Source organism: Stegodyphus dumicola, chromosome 5, assembly GCF_044657685.1.
Source record: "Stegodyphus dumicola isolate Sdum_Otavi_A_Nest chromosome 5, ASM4465768v1".
Taxonomy (NCBI): domain Eukaryota; kingdom Metazoa; phylum Arthropoda; class Arachnida; order Araneae; family Eresidae; genus Stegodyphus; species Stegodyphus dumicola.
The window spans coordinates 104,687,347-104,700,414 of record NC_140772.1 but is presented as its reverse complement, the minus strand read 5'-3'; the positions used below and the strand labels follow the sequence as shown (position 1 = coordinate 104,700,414).

Here is a 13,068-nt window from a genome sequence, read left to right as displayed (position 1 = left end):
CAATTCATATCGCGCCGCGGCGTTAAAGATAAACAAAGGATATGCCTTTACCCATTTTTTGCAGCAATTCCACTTTTTGTTTAATGGACTTCGAAACATACTTTGGCTTTGTAGATCCTTTACAAATTAGTAAATATATATCAGAAATTCTATTTGACATAATCGAAAGTTCAAGCTTACTTTTATAAAATTGCTCTAACAGTCTGCAAAAAATAATAAGCTGAATCCAATTCGAAGATTAAGGAACAACGCAATCTGCAACATTAACTGAATTAGATAATTTTAGCTTAGCTTATACCGTCCGTTATATATTAAATGCGCATTCGTAAACGTATTTTGCGCACGCGCACACACATATTCGCAGCCGTAAAGGTCTTCTGCACATGCGTCAACGCCACGCATGCGCAGTAAGTTTGTAGCTTTGAAGTCCGGATCATAGATCATTCTGGATTATGGGTGTCCGAATTAACGACTTTTGACTGTATAAAAGTTTCAGTAAATTTTCAGCTTATTGATAACACCTGCGTTCCATATTTTAAAACAAAACTGACTAGTAGAATTTCAGAAAATTAATGACAAAATGAAATGGATTTTCTAAATTTTTCTTAGAAGCAAACTGTATATTTTGGGTAGAGTAGACTTTAAGGTACCCCTTGTATTATGGCAAAGTTGTTTGATTTATCGCCAAGTTGTTGTTTCATTTACGGTCGCCTGAGTAGTTGAATGCTATGGAAACCCTATTGTGAGGTAATCGGGTGCATGATTCTGGGAAATTTTGAATCATGGGATGTTTTGTAAGCATTTTTGTGGTGTGTGTTAAAACCGTTTAGATGGATTTGAATGGGTTTGTAGGAAGAAAGGCTCAGATGGTCGCTATGTGAAGTGTTCAATCAGAAAGAGTACCTGGTTTGAAAAAAGTCATTTGAGTATGATTGATATTTTGATTTTTACGTGGCTCTGGGTGTACGAAGCGAACTCGAAAACCATGGTAAGTGAATATTTGGTTTTGGTGGTGCTTAAATGTATAACATGTTTTTCCTTTTTTATGTTATTTTATTGTTTGGTTTAAAATTATTTTATTGAGATTATGTATTTTTTGTTTACCTATATTGTACACTTTGGTGCTCCTTTGACTTTTTAAGTGAAAATATATCGATGTGTACATGGACAAAGTAAAGGGAGTGCGCAATGCAAGTTTGTGTAATTCTGGGATTTTTTTTAAAGTGAAAATAGGTTGACATGTACATGGATAAAGTCAAAGGAGTGCGCAATGCCATTTTTGTGCAATTCGGGTTTTTTTTTTTTTTTTTGTAGTTCAAAGAATTGCACAAAAACGGTATCCATGTACCGCCAAAAATTGCCAAGTTTCGCCAAGAGGTACCTTAAACTATACTTTTACCTATATTTTTTATTGAATCAATATTGGTTTATAATTTTTTACAGTTATAATTCTTAAAACTATAGTTAATTTTATAAATATTCATGATTTTATTCCTCTTTAAATAAAATGCTAATATGCAGAGTATCAGCGACACTGATCTATGCGATTCTTCAGCAATACTAAATTTAAAATATACATCTAGTACATGGTATTAATTTAGACATTAGGCTTAGATATTGTCATTATCTGTCATGGAAGACTAAAAAAATTATCCCACTTCATACTGATTCATATATTAGAGCTGAACAAATTATTATGAAATGTATCTACTACATATTTAAATTAGCTCATCACTGAGCCAATAGAGACAAATGCATCAGTCACTTCCCCTCTTTCATAACTGTTAAATGCTTTAAATTATTTTTTGCATATTTTATATACCTTATATTTTTTAACACAGAATACAACGAAAAAGAACACTGTATTAAAAAAAATATTGAAATATTATTGATAAGTACTGGTAGAAAAGAAGTAGTAAATGTTTTAAGAATAAAGCACGTTAGTACTAAATGATAAATATTGATGTAATATTATGTGTTATTAATGATACTGATGATAATAATACAGAAATAATTTGAAAACCTGAAAAAATCAGTAAATGTTTTGAGAATAAAGCACATTAGTACTAAATGATAAATATTGATGTAATATTATGTGTTATTAATGATACTGGTGATAATAATACAGAAATAATTTGAAAACTTGAAAAAATTTACATTTATATTAGCAGTATGATTACTTAATGTTGTCAGTTGCTCATACATTACCTTTTACTTAAAATAATTTGTCTTTTTGATTAATATAAGCATTCTTCTAATGAATAAAAAGGTTTTTTAATATTATTACGTTATTTTATTTCTTTTCTGCACTCTGAAAATGTAATAAAAATATGATGGTAGGAGAAATAAACAAAGTTGTCCAGAACTAAGCATTTCACAAACTAATATATTAATTCACCTTAACCGCAGAATATTCTCCAGCAACATTTAAGAAACAATGTGTGTTCTTTTGTAAATCTGGATTTTTACATCTATGTTAGAGCTTTTTTAACTCCAGTTTATAAAATATGCAACATATATTGCTTGCATTTTTCAATATTACAAATTATTATTTCTCCAGAAAAGCACCATAAATTCAAAGACTTAACTGCATGCTAACAGTTTAATAATAAATAACTGCAAGAAATTAGAAATTTAATATAAAATCCACTCGTTAGGAAAATACACATTTATGTTATTGAAATTACACAAATGCAGTATTCGCTGCTATTAATTTTTCTCATACATATTTTTTTTAATCAGTGTAACTAGTGTATAATTGTCTTTTCGCAAGATTTTTTTACCGTTAATTAAAGGAAATAATAGAGATTAAGAACACAAATGACTATCCTTTACAATTTTAAATTAACATACAAAATGGAATAATTCATGAAATCAAGAATGCATGCAATTTGTCACATGTTGTTAAAATAACAAACAAGTGTTAGTTTTTGAGAAAACAGTTCACAGATAAACAATCTTTAAAATGTAAACAAACTTACTGTCCAAAAAATTATTTCGCTTAAAAAAAAAGTAAGACAGTTCGTTAAGAAAACTTGAAACAGTTCGTACGAAGTATCAGAAATACCATCACATTTCAATATAATGATCAAACAATATTTTTTATCCTAATTTCATTTAAACACAAAAGTTTGTAGAGATTTCGGAAATAAAAACGTCATATCTAGAGGACATAGTAAAATTTATTCAGATCAGCTGCAGTTTCAAAGGAAAGTACGGAAGTAAAATTCGGACACTGACTTCACACAGCAATTACATTAAAGCATTACTTATTAAACTGGAACCATTTAAAAAAATCATTAAACATTACACCTGCACTCCGCAAGCAGTTTCATCTGTCGAAACATTAACCTACTGAAAATAAAAGTAGAAGTTTATACTAAAATCTGCCAGGCCTCTTAAGGGGCGAATTCAAGTGCAACGCTTGTCATGGTAATCGCACTTGCATTGCAAAACCGAATTCAAGTGCAACGCTTTTGGGACACGCCTACTGAAAATACGTCACTACCATAGAGGAATTTTGCGGCTACTCCTGACCTGCCGCAAACTCTTAACAGCGACTGTAAACAAGATGGCTGAAGTGATTTTGCTCACGTTTAAGAAATCGGAGAAATGCTGATCGAATCCCTTGGCATTTAAGAGACAGTCGTAATGCTTTTGAAATGGTGGAGCGTGAATTCATCAGTTGATTCAGATTAAATCGGTTTGCTTCAATGAATTGAAACCTTTTCTGAAGGCAACTGCCAATGGATATTCTCTGCAAAAGCAGGTTTGTTTTTACTTCAGATTATGGAAACTGAAATACTTCTGGAAATGTTTCCGAATCAAAGACTATGCTTAAATGACCTATTTGAGAATATTATATATTTTTATGCTTAAATGACCTATTTGAGAATATTATATATTTTTATACGTAAACACACAAATTTTTAATGTTATTGTATCAGGATTCTTTCTTCTTCATCCCGTTTTTTTTCGTAGTAATGATCGAAATCGTTAATTACTGCGAATTTTGGAATGCAGTAATAATATCACCATTAATTTATTGTTTTAATTACTCTAAAACGTAATCTCGGAGAAATTGTTTTTCTAACAGAAATTATGCATATGCCTGTCTTTGAGATATATATATATATGTATATATTTGGGATTAGTTTTTTGGAATATTATATATTTTTTCATGGTTTTAGATACGTGCATTTAATTTACATATGCTCTCAGAATTTCAGTGACATAGTAAATTAGTTTGCAGCAATAATTAATCTTTGATATGTATGCAATTAAAATTTCATAATTTAAATTAACATTATATGAATAGAGAGTATTTGTTAAATTCAAATTTCATTCTTTGCAGCAATGGCACATGAGAATTATTTAAATTTAACTTTACTTTTTATTCTTATGAAACAATATATATATATATTCTGTAACTGTAGGGGGAAAAACCATGAATTTTTCTCAGCTGTTTAAACAGTTCCCATGTGTAAAATAGTATTTCATCCCCCAAAATATTAGTTAATTTTCTCCTAATGTATAATGTCTTGCCTGTTCGTACAGTGTGATTAATGTCATGGTAATTTTGGATACTTTCTATAGATCTTGCATAATAACTACACATGTAAGTTATATACACATTCATAAATCTCTTATGATATGAAAAGTTATTGCAGACTTTCACATAACTATTAATAACTTGATATTCTCGATAACAGGTGACTTACCTTACTTCCGTAGACCATGATCAGAATTAAATAAACTTATAAGGTTATCATACAAAATTACACGAAAAGCAGCATGACATAAATAAATACAAAGAAATTAAATGTATTTACTGTACTAATAGATTATTATATTACATGACATTGGTTTTGCCCATGTATAATGGTAATGAAAGCCAGTTTTCCATAGAAAGTCCTCTACAGAGGCATCTGTTTTCTTAAGCAGATTGCTTTTACCACATTTCAGTGACCTTGATTTAAGTATGAAACTGGATAATATTTTCTTTCTGCATGAAATGTGTTAACCGAGTTTTAGAAATATAAGCCATCTTGCAGTTACTGTGATAATACTAATTTTTGGTACCTCCATATTATACCATCAACCATGAAAGTTGTGCTAATTACTGCTGTGGAATTCTGAGCCAGACATTTGTATACAGCAGTTACAACAAACCATACAACAGTCTCTCTGCAGAATACATGAAATAACCCTGCCGTGAAAGTACTGGACCCACTTCGTGAAAAAACATTCGTTCATTACTATTGTTTTATTTGCGGTCAAATTTTACCAAAAGCTCATTTTAGAATGCTATGAATACAAGTTGTCCACAGGTAATTGTTCCAATTTCTTACTGTTTTGTTCGCTATTTCCACATACAGTAGATGTTAATTCTTTCGACCAGCTGTAAAAGAACTGGAGTGCAATCACAAATGTGATTCTACCTAGCTTACCAAGAATTATTTTGGGTTACATACAAATGAAACCGCAGATGTTGTGAGTGTGGTGATATTAATTTTTGTTTTGTCTTCATTAACCGGAAAAATAAATTTTCCATTAATGGTGAAAAGGTAAGAAATATATGATAATAAGTATAATATTATAGTCATTTCAAATTACTGCAAGAATGTTTCATTATTATTCAAATAATAATAACAAAAAGCTATCTATACTATAATTATAGTGAAGTATAGATATTAAATATTACAAAATATTAAATAAATTTTAGAATCACCTATTTACTATAATTACTACAATTTAATAAAAAAAAGGGTAGCTGTAATTTTTTTTTTTTTTTTTTTTTTTTTTGTGTGTGTGTGTGTGTTTTAACGTTTTATTGCATATTTTTTAATAATGAAAAAACAGTGACATATTTTTGTTAAAAATGGAAAGTAAACTCCTTAAAAAGACTGATTTATTAATATATCAACTATATTTAATGTTAAAAATCTGTATATTAAAATTTCAGATGAAACTTTCTTTTGACTTAGGATTTATGTTTTTCTAGGTATGGAATGCTGGTCTGAGGGTTCTCTATGCTATAGGACAATGGCCAGGCAATACTCATGATGCATTTATATGGAGTGGACTGAAACAAAATCTAGATAGTATTTTGTCACATCGTGCATATCTTTGGGAGATAGTGGATTATATTCCCATTTTATCATGGGAATATCTCTATAATGAGAAGCACAGAAAAGTTCGTGCAGCTATAGAGATCAAATCAAGATTTAGGGTACTGCACGATACTGGTGGAACACTATTGTATTCACAAAGCAAAATATGTAAAATGGCCATTTTACATAATATATGCTTAAGGTATTGTGTTGAAAATCCTGAGATTGATGTGTTTGAAGATGATGAGTTGGTACCTTCAGAAAGTTTTCAGTCAGTGCATGTTGAAATTGCATTGCACAATGAATTATCTTTAAATTTTGAAACTCGATAATAAAAACCCAAAGTGGGCAACAATGAACCTCTGGCAAAGGTGAAACCCCCTTCATGGATAATAAAGAATATATTATGAAAAAATTACTTTCATAATATATTCTTGGGGACCCACAAGCCATGGTTTATATTTAAACCTGTAACTAAATGCACAACCCTAAATGATTTTAATTTATAATAATAATCCTAAATAATTTTATTAGTCCTGGTTTCAAATGCATACTGACTTTTATCATTATTGTTCTTCCCTCTGAATTTCTTGTTTCCATCATTTATGTTTAAAAACTCTTGACTACCAGAAATAACTTAATAGGCTTGATATATATATATATTTTAGTGTTGGGTATGCCAGTCATGATTTACAATAGTAAGTCACTATAAATTAGCATTGCACTTAATTTATCTTAAACTCAGCAATAAGATTTACTGCACCAAAATTCAGTTTCTTCCAAAAAGTCAAATGTTTCCCTTTCGTCCCCTTCCGTGGGACAAGATAGAAAATTTCCATGTGACAATACACATTTAATAGCATAAGAACTTCATGCTTATTTATTATAGTATAAATTAAAACTGACATATTCTGTCAAAGATATTTAAATGTATTTCCTAAAAACAATTATTTCACTCTATACTGTTTATGTCTTCTTGGGGGTGGGCAAAACAAATATTGGACAGTTCAATTTTCCTCCACCATTCCTGTGAGCGTATTCTTCGATTAAGCAGGGTTTTGCTCCAATTCCTGATTAGCATAATATGTAAAGAATAAACAGCCTATGATTTATGCCTCCATATCCTCTTGTATTATTTAAAGAACATACATTTTTCTTTTAATTCTAGATTTTAAAACATTAAAGTAAGGGAAAGATTGTTTGCTGAATTTAGATTTATATCATCATTACGCATTCACTATAATAACTTACTGCATACTTACCTCAGTGGGTTTGCCATTAAAAGAAATACATTTAAGTAAAATCATGAGTGTATAATAAGTTGTTTTTCAGCCAAAAAAAGAGAAGGGGGAAAATAAATACAGTTTGATTCGCTTAATTTTTAGTACGCGACTCAACATTGTTATTGTAAACTAGACATTAGCCATACTTTAATAGTTGTCATCTCTGTATTTTTAGAACTTCGAAATTAGAATGTCAATTTTATCTGCCATTGTTATGGTGCTGTAGGATATCGAATGTTATTTCTTCAATGATAAAAAGAAATGAAATTTTTAATACCACATCTCATTCATATAACTTACTAACATAATTGAAAAACAATTTAATTCATTTTGTGTTATATCTGAAAATTAAAATTTGTAATACATTGACTAAAGATTCTTACAGGTCTTATTCCCATTTTCCTCCAGGAAAAAGATAATTGCTGTGTAAAATGCATAAATATTTTCACGAGACTTATAATAGTGGTATTAGAATTATTATAATGTTTATGTCATATAATGGATCTGTGAATTTCTTTTAAATAATTTTTATGACCACAAAATTTTATAAAATTAAGAAAGTAGTAAATTTTACAATTAAAATATGAATCCCACACTGCAGAAATACATACAAGAATGAAAACACTGTAATATTTGAAATGCATGATTTATTTTTTTAATAAATTAATAATTATATTTTGATTTTCTATGACAGCAGACTGATTTGCAACTGATTGCTTATACAAGTCACATATTTCACACAGTACATTAATATATTCTTCTGCGTTTTAATTATTTCCTTTTCTGCAGCTGTAATATCATCTCTCTTCCTTTTTTCTCTTCGCTCTCCTGCTTCGAATAGTTGAGCTTTTATCTGAGGGAAAATTTTAAAATATTCATTCAAATTCAAATATTCTTAATTTTTATATTTCATAATGTAAAACACTTTTTATAATTAATTAAACAATGAAACTTCTCTAAAAAGGAACAATTCATAATACTGATTTCTTTAAATTTCAATTTTTTTCCCTTTATAATTTTTAAGACTGTTTATAGATCAAGAGGATTTAATGATTATTATTTTAAATTCTTAAAATCCTGTTGTTAATAAAAGACATACTCTGTATATAATGTTCGCAATAAAGAATTGAAATAACTCTTTTGTATGAGAAATATTAATTTACATCTGTTATAATTAATTTATACCAGCGGTTCTCAGCCAGTGGTATGCAAACAAAATATTTTTAACTATGAAATTCAAAAATCTCATAAAGAAAAGAATAGTTAATAGAAATTTCCTTTGATCGAAATTGACTTGAAGATTTGGAAAATGACACACTTGTTAACTTTTGGCTGAACCGAAAAAAAGAATTTAAAGGCATTTCAAATAAAGCTATCAAATTTGTATTGTCTTTTCGCACAACCTGTTTGTGTGAAAAATGATTTTTTCCATGTTAAATTTGAAATATAAATACTCATCAAAATAAAAATTGGATCCTAATTTACCATCAAATGAAATAAGAGCAGACATAAAGAAATTAAATATTAAAGTATTATAACTGAAATTTTGATAATCAAGTGAATAATTAATGTAATTAAATTTAATTTTGATAATTAAGTAATCATCAGTTTTTAATCTAATAGTTCTTTATGTGTACATATTTAATACAAAGAGTGTGCAAATGGCTATATATATATATATATATGTTTTTAATATTTCTATTGAGGAATTGAAAAATAATCATTGTAAAATTAGTGGTAGTCTTAATGTTTTTCAGTTTTTGCTTAGATGGTACACTACAGTCAAAAGGTTGAAAACCGCTGATTTATACCATTAAAGTTTTTCTGTTGGGGGGGAAAAGGAAAAGAAGAATGCAGAAAACATTAGATTTTATGTAATAGATACAAACTTGTCATTCCTAAATGCCATTGCAGATTTCCTCGTGATAAAGGTGTGGAATTTTCTAATGTAAAAAAGAAAAAAGCATAAAATAAGCACAATTTACTCAACAATCTTGACTGAAATATACATGCTTTCAGAGATAGCATAAAGCAAGAAAAGTTTACTCAACAATCTTGATTGAAATATACATGCTTTCAGAAATAATATACAAAGCATACTGCATAATCAAAGTTATGAGTTTATATACTATGAGATACTATACATGTTTATAATATACCACGTTCCTGTACACCTAACACCTCGTCCACAATTTTCTATACAATTCATTAAAGATAGTTCCTGAAACATAACTGACTTAAGAGAACCATGCATACTTCTAATTTATGCACAACAATTTGACAAACATTAATTTCAGGTAAAGAGCTACATGTATTATATCAAAGAAAGAATGAATAAGTGTAATTTGCCTTTATCCTACAAATACTTAAAAACATTTACATTAAAAAAATGAATTATACATAATGGTAGCAAATTTTTAATGAAAAATAAAACAAGAGTTGAAAACTTAATGCAGTTTTTGTCAAGATTTTAATCTCTTAAAATTTATATAAATGTATAGAAACTTGAAATGCATACTACATTTGGCTGGAAAACTTGTGGTATTGTACTGCACTCTAGGGAAAGGGAAAAAGTATACAATGAAGCAATCATAAGAATAAAAGATATTTGCATATTATTGAAACCAGCTTAATAAAAGTTACCAAATTTTCAAAAATGTGCCAAACTCTGACAACGATTATGTATCAAAATTTTTCAGGTAACATGCTCATGACAATTTTTCATTCAAGCAATGTCACCATTTTCATATGTGTTTCTTATGTCGTATTTCAAGTTCCAATGGATTTTAGATACGAATAGTTGTTTTAGATTAATTTCAGATTTAAAATACTGCTTGTGGAGCTTACCATTAAAAGACGAAGCTGTGTTAAAAGTTCTGCAGGAATAGAACATTTTAGTACAAAAATTTCTAATGGAAACAACTACGAGATGAATTTGGTACATAGACAAGGCATGCAGTATCAAGTTTATGTAATTCTCTGATTTTTTTTTTTTAAGTGAAAACAGATCACTTGGCACAAGTGCTAAAAAATTAGACAAAAAATTTGTGGAAAATGTATTTTTTAAAAACTATCATATAATTTTTATTTAATAATTCAAATTAGTATTTTAAAATTTGTTAAATGTTTTTTCCTTTGATATGTTGATAACATTTTGCCAACTTAGATAAATATTGATAGTTTGGTTATGCTAAAAGCAAGCTGCAAAAACAACGTACTTCTCCTGATAAACTCTTTCATTGATTTCTCTTTTCATTTATAAAGACCACCAAACTGATCCAGGTGTTTGTGTTAATACGTTAAGTACCAAAAACTATTGAAGAATGCACAATGAAAGATGGCAACCAGTATGGTAAAAGATATAATTAATATATGCAATGAAAGAAATCTTATTAAAAGACGACTTTCATTATCAGCAGAGAAGCATGACACAGTTACAGTAAAGAAATTAAGCTTTTGTTTCTGCACTTGTAGCTTTTAATAGCCAAAAATTGTTTTTTGAAATTTTATGAAATAAATAAATCTGAACATAACTGATATCAAATGAGAATGGGTCCAAACTTTCACTTAAGAAGCAGAAAGTGTACTGTAAATGCACAATATAATGAGCAGAACACAAAGCATAATTTATAAATTAACCTTTACTCTGGATGTATGTATTACATTAATATCACATTAGAATTATCAGGGTTTCATATAATTTTTTATTTATTGTATTATATTGAAATACCTTTAATTTCATTTTTATATTTTCCCAACGATGTACAATATAAATCTAAAAATTGCTCTTAACTGTTTCATCACATAATGAATGTCTAAGGGAAGGAATGCCTGCGTGGAAGACTAAGGAAAACTTAGTATTCATGTTATACATTGAAAAAAATGAAGAAAACACTCATGCAGCCAGCTTTTTCACCTGGATTTAAAGAGAGACTGGGATAGCGATGTTCAGCAGGCTTATCTGCTTGTAGATAGATGGGCTTATTAATTACTATATAATTCAAGAACTAGTTAATTTTCATATGGTAAACATGCCTACTGTCACTGAAGAATCATGCATCTGCATTAAACAATGAAAATATAACACAAATTTGAATTTTAAATTAAACTTACTATTAGAAGTATTAAAACCAAATGCTGTAATTTGAAAATGGGAAAAAAATGTGGTTTATATTTGAAAAAGCAAGGATTTTTGTATGAAAAGTAAAATATATTTTACACACACCTGTTGCTGTAGTTTACTTTGGAGGGAATTTTCTATAGGATAAAGTAAATAAAGTTGTACACATTAAAATAAATACACATGTCTGTATATTTCTTTCGTTTTCAGGGCTGGAACACTTCGTTACACCACACTACAACGCAGTAAACACTTGACCATAAGCTCAGAGAAATCATGGGAATGATGTTTTTTTTAACATCGACACGCAGTATCATTGGATATTGATGTAGTTTATCGGACAAGCTCTCCTGGCACGAGAGCAAACCAGCTCCCCATTGCAATTTTGACGTCATCAGTTACCAGAGCGGTAAAGCGTTGCACTTGAATTCGACTTTAGCAGGCGATAGCAGGAACGCCTCTTGCGAGCTAACATTTGCAATTTATCAGAGCGTTGCACTTGAATTCGCCCCTAAATGCTAAAGCGAAAATATTGATCAAACTGAGATACTCAAACACAAAAGGAAGAGAGACTTTAGTTCCTTTCGAATTTACTCTAAAATATGGACGAGAAAGAGCTCTTCTAAAATGTAGATAAAAACTGAGGTACTATACAGAGATCAGAATGGAAAGAAAAAGTATATCCAGATTTGCTAACTGTTAAAAAACGTAACTGGTTTAAAAAATGTCAAGTCTACTTTGTCTGTCTGTCTGTCATATTATTGTTTCTAGGACATACCTGGAAGATGGTGAGGGGAAAGTGCAGAATCACCCACTGCTTAACGCGCTTTTAAGAATTGCACATACTCGATATGCATGTACACATCGACCTATTTTCACTTAGAAAACATCCCAGAATTGCACAAAAATGGCACTGCGCACTCCTTGACTTTATCCATGTACACATTGACCTATTTTCACTTAAAAAGTCAAAGAAAATTGACAAAAATCCAATTCTTCATAATCTTGTAAAAAGCGCCAAACAAACACCAATCAAATAAGTGGACGATTCTGCACTTTAGCCGATGATGAAATGTTCGGAGCAGTGAGCTAAATGCAAAAAATAAATCTTTACCGTACATCCAAATCAGGATAGCAAATTTTTGGTTAAACGGCTTAAAAACAGGTAGCTCATTTCCAACGACTTCATATAATTCGCTGCTCATATAACTCGTTGCGAGTATATATCTGGTTGCTCATTTCTTAAGTTCGTCTTCAGCGGATGAAGAAGTTCGTTTTTCGTAAAAGAAGAATGATAATAGATGAATAATAATAGATGATAGTAGAACCTCAATAGATGGCGACACCACTGAAGAATCCATTCGTCGACTGTAAAAATATTTCAGTCATTTCTTGGCATTCTTTCTTTAATGTATTCATTTATTTTCACTTTACTAGCTGTTTTATTACTGCAAATAATATCCGACATCAAAGCATTTACGAGGACAAAATTAAATGAGTAATCAGACCTTAAGTAGATTTCCCGTCTTTTGTAAAATCTTTTATTTTTGCC

At 29.4% G+C, this 13,068-nt stretch overlaps 1 protein-coding gene and 2 long non-coding RNA genes across 4 annotated transcripts in view; 1 reads left to right on the top strand and 2 right to left on the bottom strand.

Moving 5' to 3' along the window:
* LOC118182732 (ubiquitin carboxyl-terminal hydrolase 8-like) overlaps positions 1–3,357 on the bottom strand; it is a 147,176-nt gene extending 143,819 nt beyond the window's left edge. The window contains exon 1 of the mRNA XM_085816942.1: positions 2,982–3,357. The gene's annotated coding sequence lies outside the window, so the exon portion shown is untranslated. The remainder of the gene's footprint in view (positions 1–2,981) is intronic.
* A 34-nt stretch (positions 3,358–3,391) lies between these two features.
* LOC146997190 (uncharacterized) lies at positions 3,392–8,172 on the top strand. Its single transcript, XR_015041190.1, has 2 exons — positions 3,392–3,769; positions 6,005–8,172. It is a non-coding gene; the product is annotated as an uncharacterized LOC146997190 (long non-coding RNA).
* On the bottom strand, positions 8,027–11,880 carry LOC146997189 (uncharacterized). 2 transcript variants are annotated; one of them, XR_015041189.1, is made up of 3 exons: positions 11,622–11,860; positions 9,286–9,339; positions 8,027–8,249 (listed from the first exon to the last, which is right to left on the bottom strand). It is a non-coding gene; the product is annotated as an uncharacterized LOC146997189 (long non-coding RNA). The 2 variants fall into 2 exon arrangements; XR_015041188.1 differs by having other exon boundaries at positions 8,027–9,339; positions 11,622–11,880.
* Between the last annotated feature and the right edge of the window lie 1,188 nt (positions 11,881–13,068).